Consider the following 24,613-nt stretch of genomic DNA (forward strand, 5'->3'; position numbering starts at 1 on the left):
CAAAGGTTGAAGACGAACCGTTTTGTTTTTTCTTTCCAAATTTTTGTTTTGATAAAGCACCATGACTTACAAAGTTATTCATAGTTGGGTTTTTGACATACAGTGTTGCAACACCAATCTTGCCACTGGTGTCAACTTCCCTCCACCCTCTCCAGATTCCCACACCTAACCCCCACCAACCCCAGCCCCAGCCTGCCATCTTGATGGGCACCTTTTAAATCTGGTTATTAAAATTTGGGTCTCTTACACCCAAGAATGGCCGAGATTAGTGCCAGGAATTTTACTCCGTGGCTTAGAGGCCAACCACACATGCTAGGGGAAGAGGGAGCTCAGATGGAGAAGGGAGCACCAAATAAAGGTGTTGGGAGGATCCTCCCAGGATGGCAGAAGCATGCTGAAAGTAGACCATAGACCAAACATGATTGCCACTCAATGCCTCTTTTGCGAACCACAACACCCAATAAGAGAGAGAACAAAAGGGAATGCCCTGCCACAGAGGCAGGGTGGGATGGGGGAGATGGGGGGTGGGAGGGGTACTGGGATCAGTGGTGGTGGGAAATGGGCACTGGTGGAGGGATGGGTATTTGATCACTGTATAATTGAAACCCAAGCATAAAAATTTGTAGGTCTACAACTGTACCTCATGATGTCTCACTAATAAAAATAAATGAATAAATAAAAAATTTTAAAAATTGGGTCTCCCAATATCACTATTGTTGACTCTGTGCTTTGGATATTGAGTTCCATCATTCCTTGATAACACCCAGGTGTCTGATTGCCCTTGACCCCTGCCCTGTTTTGAAGACCGGCAGTTTTAAAGAAGCAGGCCTGTTATGTGTCCCATAATTGGAACACAATGAGGCTTGATAAACAACTGGATGACTGAATGAACAAATAAGAGATGAAGAGCTGTGAAAGCCAAAAAACACTGCATTTCATTCCCTTGGTTTCTTTTTTTTTTTTCCTTTTTATTTGTTTTGCTTATACCTGGCAAGGCACAGGGGTTACTCCTGGCTCATGCACTCAGGAATTAATCCTGGCAGTGCACAGGGGACCATATGGGATGCTGGAAATTGAACCCCGGTCGATCGCGTGCAAGGCAAACTCACTACTGGCTGTGCTATCACTCCAGCCTCTCCCTTTAGTTTCTTCAGAATCAAGAAAAGAGGGCAATGCGTGATCTGAAAAGAAATGAAGTAAAAGTCTTCATTCCAAGGACCACAGAGCTGTTTAGCAAGTGCAGGTAGCTCTTCATGCTACTTGATGCTATTTTCTTCTTCATGTTCCTTCGTCTTATTTTGTAGTCAGTTGCTCAAAAATGGCTCAAAGAAGTTCTGATACAGGTTAGGAGTGAGTGGCTGAGACCATTTGGTTGCAGGGTCTGTGTATGTCAGTTGTGGTGCTGGGCAAATCACATGAATCTCAGCCCTGATTCTTCCGATCCCCCCACCCCATGTAAAAACAGAATTTGAGTACCTGCTATCCAAAGGTAGAGTTTCCCTACAAATCCCCCATTAATAAAATCACTTAAAAGTGAAGAAACAACAACATAATAAAAATATTTTTATTATTATTTGTTATTGGCACAGCAGGTAGGGCATTTACCTTGCATGAGGCCGGCTTCGGTTCAATTTCTCTGTCCCTCTGGGAGAGTCCAGAAAGCTACCGAGAGTATTTTGCCGGCACAGCAAAGCCTGGCAAGCTACCTGTAACGTATTCGATATGCCAAAAACAGTAACAACAAGTCTCACAATTTGTTGTGAGATGTTACTAGTGTCTGCTCGAGCAAATCGATGAACAACGGGAGAACAGACAGATAGATTTTTTTGTTATTATTTATTATATATTAAGTATAGTGCTTTAGTATAGTAATGAAGTAAAGAAAAAGCATTGACTTAGATGGGGAAAAAAATTGAACGTTCCCAGACTCCAGAAAGTATCCTACCAAATGATACCAGATAACACATAAAACCAAACAATAACACTCGTACCTAGCAAAATAAAATCACTGTCACTGTCCTCCCATTGTTCATCGATTTGCTCGAGCGGGCCCAGTAACGTCTCCATTGGAGACTTTGTTGTTACTGTGTTTGGCATATCGAATACATCACGGGTGGCTTGCCAGGCTCTGCCATACGGGTGAGATACTCTCGGTAGCTTGCCGGGCTCCCCGAGAGGGGCGGAGGAATCGAACTCGGGTCGACCATGTTGGCTGCGTGCAAAGCAAACGCCCTACTGCTGTGCTAAAAACAGCATGATAAATACACAGCAAGAAGCATGTGGTGCCTCTCTCACATCTTGGGGGGCTGGCTTCCTGGCAAGACTGACTACTGCAAAACAAACTCCAAATAAAACATTTGTTTTTCACTTTTTTGTCAGGCACTGTAGCACTGTAGCTCTGTCCTCTTGTTGTTCATCGATTTGCTTGAGTGGGTACCAGTAGCGTCTCCATTGTGAGACTTGTTGCTACTATTTTTGGCATATCGAATATGCCACAGGAGCTTGCCAGACTCTGCCATGCAGGCGGGATACTCTTGGTAGCTTTTTTCTGTCATAAAAGTGAAAATCTTCAAATTCTGTTTGGTTAGTGAAAACAGGTATATGTGTAAGTAACACCTTCCTAAAAGCAAAGAAGTATGGGATACTTCTTTCGAAAATCAGGGGCCACCGATATCTGCCAATAATACTAAGTTGATGATAGGAATGAATGAATCTTACCACATATGGGCACTTTAAAGAAAGAAGAAAACTTGTCTTTATTTCTAATACAAACTCATTTTTCTTAGATCTCTTAACTCTCAAGGACTCACCTATATTATTTTAAGCAATCAAATGAAGAAGTGATAGCTAACACAATTTCTATAGTGCTTTAATATAGACAGTCTCTAGTTCAGAGGAAAGAACACCAGTCTGCAAGTTCTGCTTTTGCCCAAGATAGTGCTTTTCCAAGCTGTCAAACACATAATGTAGCTGTCGTCTGAAACACACAGTTGCTCTCATTAGAAATGTGATTTGGGGATTTGGGGTTTTGTTGGGGATGGATTTGTTACTAACTGATGGGGTTTGAAAGGATTTTCCCCCTAGGAGGCAGATTCCAAAGTCTGGCCTGCTAAGATTCTTTTGGAAGCTGCAACTAATTAAAATATTTGTTTTAGCCCCTGCAGCTAAGACGCAGCAGGGGAGAGAGTCCAGCACTCAATTTTATGAAGATATAATTTTATCTACTAACTTCTTCTATGCCAGGTTTAGCATCTGCCCCAGGGTAAGTCCACCTGCTCAAACACCTGCCCAGTATAGTATATGGGGTTTGGTAGAACAATACTTAATGTCTGTCTTAAGGGTACCTAGGGTCCCTCACCCAACACAAAGACAATTGGGGGTTGTTCCACCTTTTATTAGCTAATATAGACTTGCCTCTGAGCGCTTTCCTAGTTTGACTTTCAAGGAAATCTATGAAGTCATGCAAAAAAAGAGTAAGAAAAGAGAAATTAGGGGTTGGAGTCATAGTACAGCAAGTAGGGCACTTGTTTTGCACACGGCTGACCCAGGTTTGATCCCTGGCATCCCATATGGTCCCCCGAGCACTGCCAGGAGTAATTCCTGAGTACAGAGCCAGGATTAACTCCTGAGGGTTGCTGGTGTACCCTTAACCCAAAAAAATGAGAAGCTAAAAAGTATAATAACTGATTATCTATCTATCTATCTATCTATCTATCTATCTATCTATCTGTTTGTCTGTCTCTGGTATCATAGACATTGCTGAGAAAGATAGAATTTGTAAAAGTCCTTTGTGCTTCATGGGTACTTTCAAAAATCCCTAAGAAAGTGCAAAGTCACAACACAAGACAAAAAGAACACCAACAGTCTCTGGTTTTTGAATGGTGTAGACCAAGAATGATGTCTAGACACCCACTAAATCGAAGCATGGACTAGATGTTTCACTTACACTGTTACACTGCTCCCCTTACTATCCATGATGGCACTTTTTTTTGGTTGGTTAGTTGCTTGTTTGGGGGAGCCCAATGTTATTCGGGGCTTACTTGGGGCAGTACACAGGGGATCATATGTGGTGCTGGTGATGGAACCCTGGTCAGCTGCGTGAAAGGCAACCACAATCCCCTCTGAACCATTCTCTGGCCCGACTGTAGGCATTTTTATTAATATTTTACAAAGGAGGTTCTAAAAGAACTTGACCTGGGAAATAGTTCCTTGTGGGCTAAGAACAACCTACTCTTCCAAGACCTTACAAAGATCTCTCAGTTTATTCCAGTGAGTCCCAACTATGTCAATACCAGTAATGTGATTTGGGGGGCACATACCTTATCTCGTAATCTTCCATTTTTTTCCACCTATAAAAAGAATTGATCGTTGTTAATGAACTCCTCTCATGAAGATTCAATGAAATAACACTTACAACAAGTTCCTGGCACGCCTCTCAAAGGCAATGTGTTGAGTCAAGGTCCCCTGCCTTCTTTCCCCTCCTCAAAGACTATACATAGCTCAGATGACCATATCAGGATGCCAACCTGGATTGTTTCATTCCACTCTTTAAATTTCTATCCAATCACTTTTCAAAACAAAATTTAGAGAAAAGTAATCAGAAGTAGAAGAAGATGGACGGGCGGGACAGGCAAACTGAACTGGGAACAAATCAACCCTCTCACCTTTGGAAGTTCCTCTCTTTATAGTCTTTTGAGTACCACCCTACCCCCAACAGAGAAATCTGCCTGATGAGCAAAGAAACATTCATTTCTCTCAGGGAAAAAAATAAACTTTCTGGGGGCTGGAGCAATAGCACAGCAGGTAGGGCATTTGCCTTGCACGTGGCAGACCCAGGTTCGATTCCCGGCATCCCATATGGTCCCCCGAGCACTGCCAGGAATGATTCCTGAGTGCATGAACCAGGAGTAACTCCTGTGCACCTCTGGGTGTGACCCAAAAAATCAATCAATAAATAAATAAATAAATAAATAAACTTTCTGTAAGGCACATAGATATCCCAGCCTTGATGTTGAATAGAAACTATAATGGACACATTATATTGTTACACAGAGCAGTGCCCGTTTTCTTCCCCACCCCCAGACCTTATTTACATCTCCCCACACACCCCTGCCACCTCCTCCACTTGGGGGCTGGTTCATTGGTTTCTTTCTCCATCTCAGTTCTCCTCGCCTCCTCTGGTCCCTACCTCTTCTGTGAAAGCAGAAGTATGTACACTTAAGTTAAAATAATAGGTTAAAATAAAGGGTGTTGGGAGGATCCTCCCAGGATGGGAGATGCATGCTGAAAGTAGACTATAGACCAAACATGATTGCCACTCAATGCCTCTTTTGCAGACCACAGCACCCAAAAGGAGAGAGAGAACAGAAGGGAATGCCCTGCCACAGAGGCAGGGTGGGATGGGGGGGTGGGAGGTGGGAGGGATACTGGGATCCGTGGTGGTGGGAAATGGGCGCTGGTGGAGGGATGGGTACTTGATCATTGTATAACTGAAATCCAAGCACAAAAAATTGTAAGTCTACAACTGTACCTCATGGTGTTTCACTAATAAAAATTTTAAAAAAAGAAATAGAAAAAAATAAATAATAGGTTAAACTGATCTTTCTGTTCATATGGACTCAACTTCTTCAAATAGATTATTGAAACTAAGAACAGAGTGACAGTATAGTAGATAAACTCTTTGCCTTGCACCTGGTCCACCAGGGTTTGATCTCTGGCACCCCAGATGGTCCTGCAAGCCCACCAGGTATGATCCCTGAGTGCAGAGCAAAGAGTAATCCCTGAGCACTGGTAAAAATATATATATTTGACATGAAGTGGAAAACCTAAGAGGTTCTAGGACCAGAGGCGGAGTACAGACTTTGTGCAGAGGAGGCCTGGGTCTTCAGGGTCTGCCAGGCCAGGCACCACCCCAGGCAAACACTAAGCCCCAAGCCAAGAGTAGGCCCTGAGTATTGCTGGGCGTAGCCCGAAAATGACAGGAAGGAAGGACAGAAGGAAGGAAGGAAGGAAGGAAGGAAGGAAGGAAGGAAGGAGTGGAGAAAGGAAGGAATGGAAGGAGGGAGGGAGGGAGGGAGGGAGGAAGGGAGGGAGGGAGGCGAGAGAAGGAAGGAAGGCCTTAAGAAACTCTAAATAGAAATGTACTTTGTATAAATTCTTGTTGAGAATGAATCTGCTATGATATCTATGATATATTCATCAGGTAAGAGGACCCAACTGAGATCTTGGCACAGAATTTTGCATTTTTTTTCTTTTGGGACTCTGCGCCAGGCTGTTTTCACTCGGGGTGCCCCAAAGTGGGGTAGGTGAGAGTTCTCCCGGCCTCAAGGGACCCAGCCCTGGCAGCCGACCTCCACTACCCAACCACCACCACACTCCAGGCCGCTTTCCGGACAGCGAGGCTGCGAAGACACTTATTACCATACCACATTTGATGGGGTTCAGACATTAGACAACAAACCATAGAGAGAAATATATATAGCTCTCGGAGAGTTCGACAAGCTACAGAGAGTATCCTGCCCGCACAAGCAGAGCCTGGCAAGCTCCTCATGGTGTATTTGATATGCCAAAAACAGTAACGATAACAGGTCTTGTTTCCCTGATCCTGAAAGAGCCTCCAGTCGTTCGGAAAGACGAGTAAGATGAGGCTGCTAAAATCTCAGAGATGGGAGGAATAGAGACGTTACTGGTGTCTGCTCAAGTAAATCGACGAACAATGGGATGACAGTGATACAGTGATTTCTTTTGGAAATGTTGTGAATTGAAACCAGGACCTCATTCATGGAAGGTGAGTGCTCTCCCACTGAGCTACAACTCTGGCAGCACAGAATTTTAAGACTTAGTCCTCCCATCCTGAGAGTACTATCATCCCTAAAGAGAACAAGATTCGCAGTCTGTAACTGGTCCCATTATGTTTGCAACTGGCAAAAAGAGTAGCAATCTGTGTTCAGACTGAATTTCTCTTGCTTTTCTTACCAGCGTAGGGACACAATAATACTCAAGTTTTGTGGTTTACAATGTTGTTTACAATAGGGTTTCAGGCATGCCATATTCCCAACTCCAATCCGACCATCAGTGATCCCACCCCTCCACCAGAGTTCGCAGGAAAGACCCAACATCACTCTGACATACACATTTTTAAGCTGAATTCCTGTAGTTTGGGTCCTTTGCTTTCAGTAGTGTTGGGTCTAGTGGTTTACATATACACACAGATGCCTCACATCTACACAACAGATGAATCCAAGCCCACTCTCCCTCGCTCCTATTTTATTTCTATATCTCCTCTTTTCTCCTTTCCTTCTCCTCCCTCTCTCCCTCCCTCCCTCTATTCCTCACTTCCTGACTTCCTTCCTTCTTTCCTCCTTCCATTTCTGTAATCCAGAGCCAATGTTTTGCTCACCTTTGATACCTTCCCTTCCCTAGATTCATTGGGTCTTTGTTGGGTTGAAACCACGTAATATAAGTAAGCCTCAATACATAGCCTGGCATATACTAAGAGCTCAATGTCAACGATAGCTGGGCTCAGAAATGAGAATGCCAATTGCTTCAAGTGCAAGGGTAAAACAATGAAAAAAAACACTCAAAAGGCCGACCTGGACTCATTCCAGGTATAGCCCAAACTACAGACAAATCAGTTTAAAAGCTTTTTATGCTAAGCACATTGTTTTCATCAGAAACAGATACTTCTGCCTGTGCCAGTTCTTTACAGTGGGGCAGGGAAGAGGAGAAAGAGTTGAAGCATTGGAAAAAGGCTCGATTCTTCCTGCACTGCCTGAACTACAGAGAGGGGTCAAGTAGAGATATATAAAATGACGGAGGTCCTGGGGGTGAACTGGGAGTTTTTTTGCTGTGTATTCCATTATGAGACGAATGGAAGGCAGTGAATTGCAGTGAAATTGTGTTTTTTCTTTTCTTTTTCTTTTTTTTTTTTTGAACAGAAGGAGGCTCCATTTCAACACAGTTATCATTTCCTTTAACTGAGACCACTTCGAGGAAAACAGGTGGGCAGACCTGATTCTACTGAGCTAGGGCCATCCAGCTGCAGAAGCTTCTTGAGCTGCAGAAGCAGCCTGGCTCTGGGTTCTACCCAACACTGGCTCAAGGAAAGGGCTAACTCTTTGTAAGTCATTCTGACTCAGAAGCATATGTTCTGATAAGGGGGTTACCGAGCACTATAACTAGGGTGTCTGGTGTTTTCTGGTCCTGTTGGAAGAACCCCTAACACACAAATGAAACTCACCCAGTCCATTGAACTTAGCATAAAGATACCCAATAGAAAAAAAAAAGAGGAGGTAGGGGATTTTGTGGTTCAGAGGCTTCTGATCCAAATTTAGTCTGTGTCTTTGATGAGGTTGGTAGGGAAAGAGAGTGGACACCTGCAAGGCGTGGGGTGACAGTCTCGGTTTATTCATAAGAATATGCACCTTTGCAGCTGGGGAAGTTACAGAGCTAGGCTGCACTTGGTTAAACTATGACTTTGAATGTGTCCATCGTCCTCCCATGAATAAAGATAAAAGAGAACTTCCTGTGATTACAAACTCAACAGAAGCACGCGTTGAAATACATGGAGGAAGTGTCGCAAGTTTAGCATGACGAGCAGAAACTCTTTAAGGAAGGTGATGAGGTAGAAGTTCTTATAACAACAACAGCTCCCCAGAAAGTGTTTCCTTTTTGCATCCTCCGTTTCAAGGAGAAACCCATGTTCACTCAGAGACCCTGTCATCATTCTGACTTTCTGAGAGGCAAGCAGGATACCCTTTAGACTGATGCATCTGAAGCACTGAGAGCTCTGTTCACCTAGAGTCACAAAACCAAAAGTGCAGACACAGGGCTTGAATGCAGATTGGTGTGATTCCAAAGTCTCCATTCTTTCTCTCCAGTGGCCCTAGTTTGTTATTAATGCTGGATACCAACACATCTTGAATGCCTGCTGGGTCTAGGGCAATGCACGGAAAGAGGTAGCTGACAACTGTTAGCTGTCATATGGTTGTGAAAAACTATAAACTGTCTTTATAGTTAGATGAGAATATGGGCCATTTCCCAAAGGAAACAGTAGGTCTTTGGAGGGTGGAGACCACATCTGCTTCCTATTCAGAGTGTTTTGCTTGAAACCTGTACCTAGCAGCATAGACAAACATCTTCTGATGCTGCAGGGAAGGCTGAAGAGGTCATAGGACAAGTGAGGTCCTAAGTGGAAGGACTTGAGCCATGGTCTTTCCCAGTCACTACTAATTCAGTGTTCTCGTAGTTAACTTCATCTCTTTGAGACTTAATTCCCTAGTCCGTGAAAAGAGAATAATCAAAATAGAATAAAGCCTCTGACCATTCTTTACAAGCTTCAGTGGGGATTAAATGAAATAATTATATAAATATATTGTAAAACACTGTAAGAAAATTTTTGTTGTTGTTGTGCTCAGGGGACCATATAAGATTATGGACATTGAACTCAGGTCAGCTACGTGCAAGGCAAGTGCTCTGCCCACTGTACTATCTTTCCAGCCACTGTAAGAAAAATCTTTATTTCGTTATCTCTCTCCTTTTGAGTGCTGTGGTTTGCAAAAGAGACATTGAGATAACAAAAGGGAATGCCCTGCCACAGAGGTAGGGTGAGATGGGGGGATGGGGGGTGGGAGGGATACTGTGATCAGTGGTGGTGGAGAATGGGCACTGGTGGAGAGATGGGTATTTGATCATTGTATAACTGAAACCCAAGCACAAAAATTTGTAAGTCTACAACTGAACCTCATGGTGTTTCACTAATAAAAATTTAAAAAAAAAAAAAGAATTGGAAAAAAATCTTTATTGTACTTCATTCTTTGGAAGTACTACAGATATTTGGACAGGAATATGGCCAAAGGCTGAGTGGTTGCGAATGGCCTCAAAAATGAAGTAGGACAGAGCTGAAGGGGATTAACTTTAGAGTCTTCTGGATTCTAGAAACCTTAAACTAGACACTTCTCAGTTTATGGTGGATCATATCCACATCTGAAAGTTAAAAAGGGAAGAGTGGGGCCCAAGATTACGTCCAGCTTTAGATTCAATGGTCAGTCTCTTTTCTCATGGATGCAAGCCTGGTACCTCTCTCTGTGAGCTTTTCTGATTTCCTCCTCTGGGAGGATCTCTACAACCAGGAAGTGACATTTCCTGGGGTCACTGTAAAAGTGGTCAAGATCCATTGAATGAATTCAACTTGTTCTTACAACTTTTTTTTCCTTTTCTACATTAAAAATATTTGGTGGGGTGGGGAGAGAGAGAGCACTTGATCTTTTTTTTTCCCTTTTATTAGTGAAACACCATGAAGTACAGTTGTAGATTTACAATTTTTGTGCTTGGGTTTCGATTATACAATGATCAAATACCCATCCCTCCATCAGTGCCCACTTCCCACCACCATGGATAATATTCCCCCCACCCTCCCCCCATCCCACCCTGCCTCTGTGGCAGCGCATTCCCTTTTGTTCTCTCTCTCCTTTTGGGTGTTGTGGTCTGCAAAAGAGGCTTTGAGTGGCAAACTTGTTCAGTCCATAGTCTATTTTCGACATGCATCTCCCCTCCTGGGAGGATCCTCCAAACACCCTTTATTTGGTGCTCCCTTCTCTATCTGAGCTGCCCTTTCCCCTAGAATGCCCGGCTGGCCTCTGAGCTATGGAGTAATCCTCCTGGTGCTGATCTCTGCTGTTCTTGGGTATTAATCTCCTATTTTGTTACTTTATATCCCCCAGATGAATGTAATCTTTCTATGTCTATCCCTCTTTTTCTGACTCATTTCGCTTAGCATGATACTTTCCATGTTGTACCACTTGTATGTAAATTTTATGACTTCATCTTTTCTAACAGCTACATAGTATTCCATTGTGTAGATGTACCAAAGTTTCTTTAACCAGTCATCTGTTCTTGGGCATTCAGGTTTCTTCCAGTTTCTGGCTATTGTAAAGAGGAGAGCACTTGATCTTATAAGGTAATCATAAATTTGTAAATAAGGTAATTCCTGTAAGATGCTGAGTTAAGAAAAATAGTTGGAAAATAAAAACAAACTATTGTTAGTTTTATTACAGTATAACTACAATGATGTTTCTGATCTGTCTCACCTAGTCCCTGATATACTTGTTTTCAGTTAAAGTTAGCATCCTGAAAAGAGATTTTAAGGCTTTAGAGAAGGTGAAATCAATGATATAAAACCAGCAAATTTAACAACAAAAAAAAAACCTCACCTTCCCAGGGTTCATGTTTTACCCCGTTTATTCAAATAGAAAAGCATGCATTAGGGTAAGTATAAAGACCTTCCTCTAACAAGACCAGGAAAAGTTTGAAAATGAAGGAATTTTATTGTGGATAAATCTTAAGTTGAGAGGTTCCAAAGGGCATTTCTGTGTGTGTGTGTGGGGGGGGGGGGGGAGGTTGTGTGTGTGTTGCTTTCATTTGCTCTTAATTATCTTAAATTCCCAGGCCTGAAAAATTCCAAAGTCACCCCCTGCAGTCATCTCTTTAAAAAAAAACTCACTAATTACAACTCTTCTTAACTCTCCTGATTTGATCTCCAAAGACCATAAATTCTTTCCAACTAAAAGTAAAGGGAACAAGAAAGAAAGAAAGAAAGAAAGAAAGAAAGAAAGAAAGAAAGAAAGAAAGAAAGAAGAGAGAGGGAGGGAGGGAGGGAGGGAGGGAGGAAGGGAGGGAGGGAGGGAGGGAGGAGGGAGGGAGGAAGGAGGGAAGGAAAAAAGAAAGGGAGGGAGGAAGGGAGGGAGGGAAAGGAAGGAAGGAAGGAAGGAAGGAAGGAAGGAAGGAAGGAAGGAAGGAAGGAAAGAAGGAAGGAAGGAAGACAGGAAGGAAGGAAGGGAGGGAGGGAGGGAGGGAGGGAGGGAGGGAGGGAAGGAGGGAGGGGAAGAGAGGGAGGGGTGGTAAGGAACGAAGGGAAGAAAGAAAGAAAGAAAGAAAGAAAGAAAGAAAGAAAGAAAGAAAGACAAAGAGAAGGAGGGAGGGAGGGAGGGAGGGAGGGAGGGTGGGAAGGAGAAAGGGGAAGGGAAGGAGGGAGGGAAGGAGGGAGGGGAAGGGAGGGAGGGAGGGAGGGAGGGGTGGTAAGGAACGAAAGGAAGAAAGAAAGAAAGAAAGAAAGAAAGAAAGAAAGAAAGAAAGAAGAGAAAGAGAAGGAGGGAGGGAGGGAGGGAGGAGGAAGGGAGGGAAGGAGGGAGGGAGGGAAGGAGGGAGGGGAAGAGAGGGAGGGGTGGTAAGGAATGAAGGGAAGAAAGAAAGAAAGAAAGAAAGAAAGAAAGAAAGAGGGAGGGAGGGAGGGAGGGAGGGAGGGAGGGAGGGAGGGAGGGAAGGAGAAAGGGGAAGGGGAGGAGGGAGGGAAGGAGGGAGGGGGAAGGGAGGGAGGGAGGGGTGGTAAGGAACGAAAGGAAGAAAGAAAGAAAGAAAGAAAGAAAGAAAGAAAGAAAGAAAGAAAGAAAGAGAAAGAGAAGGAGGGAGGGAGGGAGGAGGAAGGGAGGGAAGGAGGGAGGGAGGGAAGGAGGGAGGGGAAGAGAGGGAGGGGTGGTAAGGAACGAAGGGAAGAAAGAAAGAAAGAAAGAAAGAAAGAAAGAAAGAAAGAAAGAAAGACAGACAGACAAAGAGAAGGAGGGAGGAAGGGAGGGAGGGAGGGAGGGAGGGAGGAGGAAGGGAGGAAGGAGGGAAGGAAAAAAGAAAGGGAGGGAGGAAGGGAGGGAGGGAAAGGAAGGAAGGAAGGAAGGAAGGAAGGAAGGAAGGGAGGGAGGGAGGGAGGGAGGGAGGGAGGGAGGGAGGGAGGGAGGGAAGGAAGGAAGGAAGGAAGGAAGGAAGGAAGGAAGGAAGGAAGGAAGGAAGGGAGGGAGGGAGGGAGGGGAAGAGAGGGAGGGAGGGGTGGTAAGGAACGAAGGGAAGAAAGAAAGAAAGAAAGAAAGAAAGAAAGAAAGAAAGAAAGAAAGAAAGAAAGAAAGAAAGAAAGACCTTATCTTTTTCAGTATGTTCAGGATTTTCGGCTTTGATTCACTCGTATTGGGGCCTGAGCGATAGGACACTGAGTCGGGTGCTTTTGCTTTGCACACGGCCCACCTAGGTTCAACCCCCAGCCTCTCATATCGTTCCCCAAGCACTGTCTGTCCTGAGTGCAGAGGCAGGAGTAACTCCTGAGCAGCTCTGGGTGTGGCCCAAATCAAAAACCAAAGCAAAAACTTAATTTATGGTATCGGGGTGAAATTTTTCTTTGGGGGCAAAGTGGAGAGAAGGCAAACTTTTCTTGGATTTCCAGGTGTAGTGATGAAAAATTCCCACCATTTTGTTTCCCTCAGAGAAAACAAAACAAAAAGTAATTTCTAATCCTGGTGATTCTGTCTTGCCCCAAGCAGACAATTATCATTGATTTTGTTTTTCCATTTTTTATTTCGACGGTGCAATTTGTAGATAGGAAAATAAACTCAAGCTCACATCCTGTTAACCTATACTCACATTCAAATTTGACTAAGAATAATTTATAGCAGTCAAAGATCTGCCCTTTGAAAAAACGTTGGCAGCTATTTTGTCTCAAGGAAGGCTTCCAAAGGATGTAAGGTGGTTCCAGATTTCTTTCACTTGTGTGTCGTTCCTTGTAAACAAAACTCTCTGGGAAAGATCATAAGACAGGAGAGAATAAAGTGCTCAGAGGTAAAGTAAAAAGAGACTTTGGTGTTCATAGATTTTTGCCCCCAAATTCTACCGGTAAAGTCTGGAAATCTCAGAACAGCACTTTGAAATTCACCAATTTCCTATTTACCTGAGCATTTATAAGGTCATATGGACACTTATCCAACCTTATACCTTTGAGGCAACATTTATTGTTTAATCGCTCTTGAATTCATTGGCCCTTTTATTTAACAATTATTTCCGCTCCCTCTGTGATAGTTAAGGGAACTCTAAAGGAAAATGCCAAGATAACCTGAAAGTCACAAATTCAGGTGTCAATCTTAAAGGGGAGGAGGTCTGTTTTCCAGCCCAGTCTGAACCGATTCATCAGTCCGTATCGTTTCTAGTGAGGTTTGCAACCCATCATAGCAGTAACAACTCTGCGTTGAGCAGATGGTGCTTGAATCCTGGTAGTGCCATTGAACAGCACGTGATGTTGAGCCATCTACGGAATTCCTCTAACCCTCGGTTTCCTGACCTCTTAAAATTGAGTCCGTAATAGCATCTACCTCGTGGGAGTATTGTAAGAATTATATGATTTTATGAAGGTTCAGTAAATCCTAACTCCAACGATGATTTTATTGAGGTCTCACTGAACTAGATGCCTAAGAGACGATGAAATGGAAGTGCTTAATATTTTATGACAACTTTCATATGATCTAGACTTTTATAAAGATTATAATAGTTGTAGTAATTCCAGTAGGTAAATTCCAGTAGGCAGGGGTCACACCCACCAACGGGCCCCCAGGCTCCGTGTAATCCCATCAACGGCCAAGACCCAGAGACTATAAAACCCAGCTCTGGAAAGACTTCTTATTATCTCATTCCTACTTTGGACAAACTGGCAGGCTACCGAATGTAACCTGCCCACACGGCAGAGTCTGGCAAACTCCCCGTGGCGTACCCAATATGCCAAACACCAGTAACAATGATGGGTCTCATTCTCCTAACCCTCAAAGAGCCTTGAATATGGCACTTTTCAAAAAATCTCAGGGCTAGGACGAAGGAGACGTTACTGGGGCCTGCTCGAGGCAATCAACGAATAACAGGAGAATAACAGGATAGTCATGATCGTGATCGTGATAATAGTTGTGTGACTTTAGTTTTCTCAACATGATTTACCTTGAAGAGGATAAGGACGTGATATTGTACGTCTCGAACTGCATTGTTCTGCTTTTGAACTACACATCATTCTAGCCTCTATTATTTTTTGGCAGGGGTGAAGGGGTTGCACACACCAGATGGTGTTCGGGGCTTTCTCCTGACTCTTCACTCAAGGAGCAGGAGTGATTCTTGAATACACAGGACTTGGGGGACCATATGGGATGCTAGAGATTGAATACGGATCCACAGTATAAAGGAACGCACCCTACCTGCTGGCCCTTCTAGTTTCCATTTTTAACCATAATTTCTTTTCAACCTCTTTAGAACTATCGCATGATGGTGTTTTTTTTTTTTTAATTCTATACCCTCTCCCTGCCCAGAAACCTTAGAGGGCATCAATTATCCCTCACTCCTCCAAACTAGTTTGTTCCAGTCACTATTTAAGTCCATTCTAGATTCATTCATCTTAGATAATTATCTCCCTCCCTTATCTCCTGTACCTCTCCACATAACCCACTCCACCAAGGACTACTTTGTTTCTCTCTTTTCCTTCAGTCATTCTTTTGAAAAACTGTATACTTTTTGTTGTCATACCTGATCCACTACTTATACAAGTATAACCCGTTTCTAACCCAAACATTTCTTCAAGAGTCCTCACTAAAGTCTCTAATGGCCTCCCAGCAGTTATATGCAAACGAATTTTCAGTCTTTTATCTCCCTGGCCAACTCAACTTATTGGCCAGCTCAGAGAACATGACCTTCTTTTCTTATCTGGCTTCCTTGCTCTGAAATGCTTTATATTGGTTTGGGTTTTCCTTCTCCCTGTCTGTTCCTTTTTCCTCCATTTCTGAAACATTGCCCTGCTCCTATCACTAAATAATATTTCTTCAAATCTCACTCCTACTTCCTATATTGTGCATTATTTCGAGGAAATATTATCAACTATGATTCAAATTTTCATCAGTGTGTCAGCAGATACCAACCTAATCCCAGCACAGACTACTTCTTCTGTGTTCCAGACCCACACACCAATTATCTATTTTATCTCCACTTGGAAGACACTACCATTCTGCATGTCCAAGACCAAGGGCATCATCTTTCCAAGCTTTGTTCTCTCTCTCAGTGACTATTATATTGCTCTAACATATATCACTTTTGAGGCCTTTTTCTTCCTCCTCACCCTACCTAACATCAAGGCTTTGCTTTAGGATGAACCTAAATATATCTCAAAACAGTCCTTGTTTCACTATCTTCATGATCATCACACCAACATAGGCTGTCACCATGTCCATTCTGTTTTACTGAGTTTAATCTCTATTTACTCTGCTCTCCTTATTCATATTTCTTTTCCCATATTACATCAAATCAGGCCATACCTTCCAGAAAATTTGTCAGTGACAGCACACTGATCATAGAAAAGTGATCAGTTTCCTTAATGTGGTATGGCAAAGACTGGTTTTTATAATATTTAATCCACTTAATTTTATTTGCTATCAAATATTTATTATACAAACTTAATAAACTTTATCCCCTCACCCACCCACTCCCAAAAGTATATTCTTTTACAGAAAATAAGAGGTAAGATGAGTTTGTTAAGTGAGCTGAAATTGTTAAGCTGAATTTGAAAGACATGTCTAGGAATGTCTTTCTAATTTTGTTCTTTATGTTCTTTATGCCCAGAGCATGTAATGTTAGAAATTCCAAAAGCCATCTTGAGTCCTTGAGGATGAAAACCAAAAGTCATTAGATAAAGGAATGAAAGCATCTTGCTGACTTTATGGAACCACCTTATAATATTTGGGTGATGGGGGATGAGGGTTAGGCCACACTTGGCTGTACTCAGGGCTTATACCTGGCTCTATGCTGAGGGATTATTCCTGGTGATGCTGGGGCGGGGTGGGATGAAATCTGACTGTCTACTTCTTTTTTTCTTTAATTTATCTATTTATTTATTTATTTTGAATACCCATCCCTCCACCAGTGCCCATTTCCCACCACCACGGATCCCAGTGTCCCTCGCACCCCCCATCCCCCCCCATCCCACCCTGCCTCTGTGGCAGGGCATTCCCTTTTGTTCTCTCTCTCCCCTTTTGGATGTTGTGGTTTGCAAAAGAGTTAAGCCTGATTTTCAGGGAGAAACGTTGGATGATTTACTTTCCATTGGTCACTTTGTATATAAGGAGATGTTGCGTGGCCGCTTATGAGGCCACGCGGTTTGGAAAAAAATGTCCTGATGCCCGCATGCCAGAGCTATGCTTGTAGAGGTTCATGGTCATGCCCACAAACCGCCCCCCATCGCCATCTTACAGCACACAGCAACAAAAAAGAAAACTGGCTGGAGGGCCCCACAGCTTCCGGAGAATGCTCCAGGTTCCAAACAGAGCCAATATCACAGGGAGGTCCCAGATGTGGTAGGTGCTGCATCCCACCTTTTCCTGACTTTCTACTTCTGGGCTTCTTCTGCGTGTGAGAATCAAATCCTTATTCACTTAAACTCATGATCCTCAGTCTGTGGCACTCACTAGAAATTAAACTCAGTTCCACACAGTTTTTTTTTTTTTATTTTGTAAGCTACCAAGAGTATCTCGCCCACACGGCGAGCAGGTGCCTGGCAAGTCACCCATGATGTATTCGATATGCCAAACACAGTAACAACAAAGTCTCCAATGGAGACGTTACTGGGCCCGCTCGAGCAAATCGATGATCAACGGGAGGGCCTTTACTTTACTTTACTTACTTTTATTAGTGAATCACCACGATGTACAGTTACAGACTTATAAACTTTCATGCTTGTGCCTCAGTCATACAATGATCTAGTACCCATCCCTCCACCAGTGCCCATTCTCCACCACCAACGGTCCCAGCATCCCTCCCACCACCCCCACCCCAACCCTTCCACCCCACCCCGTGTCTGTGGCAGGGCATTCCCTTTCTCTCTCTCTCTCTCTCTCTCTCTCTCTCTCTCTCTCTCTCTCTCTCTCTCTCTCCTTTTGGGTGTTGTGGCTTGCAATAGAGGTATTAAGTGGCCATCGTGTTCGGTCCATAGTCCACTTTCCGCCTGCATCTCCCATCCTGAGCAGGCCCTCCAAGCACCCTTTACTTGGTGGACCCTTCTCTATCTGAGCTGCCTTTTCCCCCAGCATGTGAGGATGGCTTCTAAGCTCCACACAGGTTCTACAAAGTATTATACGGTCTGGCTTTTGCTCAACCTCACCAGCTTCTTTTGCAACCGGAATGACTCAGATTCAGTTGTTCAACTACACCATAGGTCAATAGGGTCTTTTAAAGCTCTTCCTTATGTCAACAGAAATTACTTTCTGAACATTGAACTACCTACTAAATTAATCATCTTGTACTCTAAGTTATCTTTAATCTTTCTTTAGATCATCCCAGTAAAGTCAAAGTATAATTTTATTAGGTATCTAATAAATTTAGTGCCAAATAAATGATAAAATAGTATTTATATTATTTATACATTTACATAGTGTGTATTTAAGCATTATACATTTTACTTCATCATACATAATTTATTATATGAATTTTGCTGACAAATAAATTATAGCCAAGTGAATGAGTGACTGCCCTTTTTCTAATTTATATCAGCTCTCCTCATTCTCTCTTGCCTCCCCATTTACTTGCCAAAACTCTCTTTCACCTTGGAATAAATTTTCACTACATTTGTAGCTTGAAAATGCTTTCGTAGGGGCCAGAAAGATAGTGCAGAGATTAGGATGCATGTTTTGCATGAGACCCACCCCAATTTTATCTCCAAAAGAACAGGGTTCCCAGAGCACCACCAGGGGTAGCTCTGGAGGCCATCAGGCATGGCTGAGGTAGCCCTGGTAGTCACTGAAATCTGGAACCACAGGACCCAGTAGCACCTGATTCCCTGGCTTTTCTACTGAGCAGTGGCCAAGCTGGTTCAATGAGAATGTCCCTGGGCCTTCAGAATACCGCTTGGAAGCCCCACTTCCCTCCAACCTACTTTAATATAATTAGGGTCTCCTGACCTAAGATCCCAGCTAAGGCTGACATGGTTCATACATCTTTAAGAGCTCAGATATAGAAGGGAGCACCAAATAAAGGGTGTTGGGAGGATCCTCCCAGGATGGGAGAAGCATGCTGAAAGTAGACTATAGACCAAACATGATTGCCACTCAATGCCTCTTTTGCAAACCACAGCACCCAAAAGGAGAGAGAGAACAAAAGGGAATGCCTTGCCACAGAGGCAGGGTGGGATGGGGGGGTTGGGGGGGTGGGAGGGATACTGGGGTTCGTGGTGGTGGGAAATGGGCACTGGTGGAGGGATGGGTATTTGATCATTGTATAATTGAAAACAAAGCATAAAAATTTGTAAGTCATGGTGTCTCACTAATAAAAATTTGTACCTCATGGTGTCTCACTAATAAAAATTTTTTTAAAAAATCACTCTACTTGTGACTCATGAAGGAAAGATTTTATTTTTTTTAATTTAATTTTATTCTATTTTGGTTTTTATGTCATGTCCAGTGATTCTCGGGGCTTACTCCTAGCTCTGCACTCAGAGATCACTCCTAGACCAGTGATCTAATGTGGGTCAGTCACATTCAAGGTAAATGCCCCACACACTGTACTATCTCTCCACCTCCAAGTATTTCTTTAAAGGAATTAACCAGTGAGAAAATTTGCTGCTCAGAGCTTTCAATCTCACTAACAGCTCTGTAAGATACTGAAAGGAGTGACAAATATTTTTTCAAGTAAGGTTTTCAGTATACAATCTTCCCTTAGTAATATCTCAAAGTAGTCATTGAGTTTGTGAACTCATTTCCTCTCATTCAATTTTTTGGCATTAACAGTAAATTGTAATTTTGAGCATTTCTCAACTGGTTTAAGCCATCTAATACTGCAATCAAAACTAAAAAGACCAACAATAAGATAAATTCTTGCTATCACTCCCCAACACCACACACACACACACACACACACACACACACACACACACACACACGCCACATATATTGCTTTCCACGTTCAGTTAGTTCCTCTTGACCTAAGATCCAGGTGATGCTTCTGGTCCAGGCATGCTTTGAGAATCACTCCTTTACTGTGTTTCTCTAAAAGAATCTATCAGTGGATGAGTCTGCTGCTCAGAATTTTTCATAGTAACCTATAGGGCATGTCATCTTTTTTTTTAAATTATTTATTTATTTATTGAATCACTGTGGGAAAAGTTACAAAGCTTTCAGGTTTAGGTCTCGGTCATGCAAATATCAAACACATTTCCCTTTACCAATACTTATTTTTCACCATGAGACCAGTTGTAGTTACTGGTTTTGGCATATCGAATACACAGCGGATAGCTTGCCAGGCTCTTCCGTGCGGGCGGAATACTCTCGGTAGCTTGCCAGTCTTTCCGAGAGGTATAGAGGCTTTTGGGGTGACCTCTAATCACCCTTGTAGGTGTTACCATATTTGAACCCTATCAAATATGGTACGACAATTCCAGAAGACGGGTATTTAGTGTCTTATGATGTGTCGTGCGGCCGCTTGCGGCCGCGCGGGTCCGGAAAGCGTCCTGGAGTGTGGCGACGGCTGGGTAGTGGAAGTAGTGTCGAGAGTGGAAGTCTGCCAGTGGGGTATTTATCTGGGTAGGGTGGGTCTCCTGTGCACAATTCGATCCCTGGGTGGTTGATGGAAGCAGACAGGGCAGGGTAGGGGGGGGCTCCTGATTAGAATCCCTTTGTCACCTGTGGTGGTGGGAGCAAGCAGAGAAGCTCTGTCCCTGGGTCTGCCGAGCCTGGAGTCCAAGGTCTCAGAGAGTTCCGCTTACCTTGTTCTGTGGGTCTTCAGTTGTGCGTGGGTCTCGGCCGGAGCTGCCGCGCGGGTCCGGAAAGCGTCCTGGAGTGTGGCGACGGCTGGGTAGTGGAAGTAGTGTCGAGAGTGGAAGTCTGCCAGTGGGGTATTTATCTGGGTAGGGTGGGTCTCCTGTGCACAATTCGATCCCTTGTTCTGTGGGTCTTCAGTTGTGCGTGGGTCTCGGCCGGAGCTGCCGCGCGGGTCCGGAAAGCGTCCTGGAGTGTGGCGACGGCTGGGTAGTGGAAGTAGTGTCACTTAAGTGATTAAGTGATTTTTCACCATGAAGAACCCCAATAAACCCCCACCCGTCACCCCCCCATGCCTGTGAGGCAGATGAATTCTAGTTAACACTCTATCTACTTTGACTAGATTCATTGTTTCGATAAAAGATGCACCATTATTATTTAGAGTTTACCCTCCTCCCAAATCAGATGTGCTAAAAAAGCATTGTGAAGTGACTTGCTTTCTACAGCTGGGTTCAAGAATTAAATGATGTTTTGGATTTCTGCTATTTTACTTATTAACCTTGGAAGTATTTCTACTGAGAGTCAGATAATTAAGAGATTGGTGTCTGTGCTCTGGAGTCGTGGCCGTGCTGGAGAGCCGCTTTTGGGGGGCAACTGGTGACCTCAGTGGGGCGTGAAGGACGGGCCGGAACGCTCCCCCTTCCCGTGAGGTTTTAGTCGCCCCTTCACCCCCTGCTCATATCTGCTCTCCACAAGGCTCCCATGCGGCCGCCATCTTTCTTTCAGGGCATGTCATCTTGGGTCTCATTTCCAGCTCACTGAGGGCAAAGAAATAAAATTATAATGTTCCTGAAAACCAACCATGCATATCACCATATGGATAATGAGGAAGAAAAGCCATCAAACCGCAGTGAGAAAACCTGGGTCTGGACCCCTGAGCCAACCCATCTCCTAGGATTGTGCATGTTTAGAGACCACAGGGCAAGTGTGCATACTGGTGAGTGGCTTGCACTTAAATCTCCATCCCAGCAGTGCCCCTAACCTAGGGCGGAAAATACCAGCCACCAAAATACAGTGTGAGGAGATAGAGGGTGCCTCTCACTCCACCATATCCTTACTCACGGCTCACAGAATAAAATGATTTCCTTTATGATACTAGCCATCCATCCTACTCTGATGACTTATTTTTCTCGGTGTGGGAGGACACCATACCTGGAGGTATTCCAGGCTCACCTCTGGCTCTCAGGGGTCACTCCTGGAGATGTGGTGCTGTGAATAGAACCAGGGTTGCTTGCATTCAAGGCAAGTGCCTTAACCCACTGTACTATCTCTCCAGCCCTCTGATGACTGTAGAATCTTAATTTTGTTTGCATTTATTTTTCAGACACCACAATGTTCACATTACCTCACATTTTCATCCTCCTTTCCCTCTTGAAATCATCTGGGCTAGTTGATTAGTTCTTTGATAAGAACTAATGTGTTTGCTTTAATAGATGAATTTGAAAGACTGTTTTAGTGTAAGAAATTAGTGTGGTTTGACTACCATTTCTTCAGTCCATTCAGAAAAATCTTTCCTAAATTCCAGGCTATGGGAGAGAGCACCAGAAAAATAGGAAAAAAGAAAAAAATGTCCTCTTGGTGCTTAACTAGCCTTGCTAAATCCTCAGTTTTCTCCACTAGAAAAAAAAAAGAAAATAACAGTGACCCGTATATTACACAGTTGCTAGAGTGTAGCATGCAGTAGTAGTATGTAGCAGTAATACATATTAAGCTTTAGATAGAATTCCAATGTCATGAACATTCCCAAATACTACTTGTTATTAAATTAACTATAAATATTAATCCAAATGCTTCAACTGATAGGCAAAAAGCATATCATGTCTTAAATATGATTTGAATGCAGAAAACCTGAGAGAAAAAGTGTAAAATTTTATAATATTTCCCATAACCAGCAACATAATCCTAAAGTTTACTTATGTTATTACCCAAACTTTCGCATAATGCTGATTGTACATAGCTTGTATAAATGGTGTTTTATGGCATTATTGTAAGACTTACATTTGATTTCTAAGACCATCATGTAATAGAAGCTACTAAAATCTTTGAGCACTTAATTTCTACCATGTAATTTTCCTAAATGCTTTGCAAGTATAATCACCTTTGACCCTCAAGATCTTACTAGGAAAAAGAAGTTTTCATTATTTTTAGATATAAGAAAACATATTCATAGGATTTATGTAAAACAATAGACTTCACAGGTTCTTAGTATCAGTGTGTATTATAATGCTTTTCAGGTACCTGCAGGCATGGACCTCAGTAGAAAAATGATCAAGGATGTCAATTTTCCTAAACTCTTATGATGAAGAGAATTCTGGTTCTACCTGCTCTGCTTCTTCTGTTCTGCCCACTAGGGTAGGTCCCAACTTGCCAGATGGTCCATTATGCTGCACTTTCATGCTGAAATAATGAACAAGACAGATGGAAGGATAAAAGAATAAGAACTTGAGTTAGGATTTTTGGAGGAGTTTGAGGCGGGTTGAGAAAAGAAATTGTGGGAGTTGCTGCAGCAGTGTATGTTAAAAGTGGATAAGACATAAAAGGAGAATTTTGAGCAGCATGTATTATTTTCTTAAAAGTCAAGTAAATAACTTATTCTTGAAAGGCAATATTTGAATGTCAGTCATATTCTCTTGAACTAAGAGATATTTGCAATTGGTCAGAGTGCATATTTAGAACATTAAGGTTATCAATAGCTTACTGGTTTTATGTTTTTGTTTGCAATATAATGATCCTTGTAAAAACAAAATTCAAAAAAATTTCTTCTGCGATAATGTTTTCTTCATTTTCCACGAGTGATGACACCTAGAAATTAAAGTGCCCTTTGTCAAATGCTAAAAAACATTGCTATGTCTAGTTCCCTCATAGAATAACTTTAACAAAGTAAATTAATTAGGTATAAACAGATGAATGGAATTTAAGGGCTGAAAAGTACCCTTAGGGGGCTGGAGTGATAGCATAGCGAGTAGGGCATTTGCCTTGCACGCGGCCCACCCGGGGTCAATTCCCAGCATCCCATATGGTCTCCTGAGCACCACCAGAGCTAACTCCTGAGTGCAGAGCCAGGAGTAACCCCTGAGCATCGCCAGGTGTGACCACCCCCCCCAAAAAGAAGTAAAGTACCCTAAAAAGAGGAAGAGGATAAGGGTCCAAGGTGATATAACAGGAAAAAAGTCTACATTAAAGTACACTGGACAAATAGGTCCTTCTGGCAAGAAGGGTTAAAGAGGTAGGAACTAGAGAAGACAACAAAATGGCTTTTTAAAGGAAGTAATCCAAACTTTGGCATAACCAGAAAGAGATCACAAAAATAAAAATATTTTTCTTGGGGGGAAAAGAGTTTTTCTGACACCTGCACCCCAATGCAAATGAGATGAACCTCTGGAAACTCTATACTGAAACCCAGAGAGAGGGAACACAGAAAGATCAAGGTAAAAGTAGAAACCAAAACAGTTCTCCATAAAGGCAGGACAGTTTTACTTGCTTTGAGACCCAAAGCAGTAACAGTTCATCTGACCCAGAAGAGAATGAACCTGAGATACAGTGTTTGCCTGAGAGGGAGGTAACTTTGGGGAGTAGACTAGAATCACAGACTCTGGTGGGAATCATCTTAGAAACCTTCAAAACCTTCCTGATAACAGAATTAACAGGAACCAAAAAGAAACTCATCTTCTACCCATCCATAGTGCTAATCCTTGAGAACATATCTCTCCACCCACCCCAGGAAAGAAATTTAGCTAGGGACAGAGAGACAAATTTGAAGAGATCTCATCTCAGCAGACATGGGTGAAGTGTCTGCTAGCTTGCCTCCATGTATCTTTTGTTAAGTAAACCTAAATATCTCATTCACTGAAATCAAAGCACAGACTCCTCCCTGACATGTCCCCATAAACAATGTGTACCGTGAGGTCATAGTCCAATGGGAACTTTTCCACACCTGTTACACCACAAATCCCTTTGGATCCTGGACCCTAATCCTC

Source organism: Sorex fumeus, unplaced genomic scaffold (assembly GCF_029834395.1).
Source record: "Sorex fumeus unplaced genomic scaffold, SorFum_2.1 ptg000149l, whole genome shotgun sequence".
NCBI classification, from domain to species: domain Eukaryota; kingdom Metazoa; phylum Chordata; class Mammalia; order Eulipotyphla; family Soricidae; genus Sorex; species Sorex fumeus.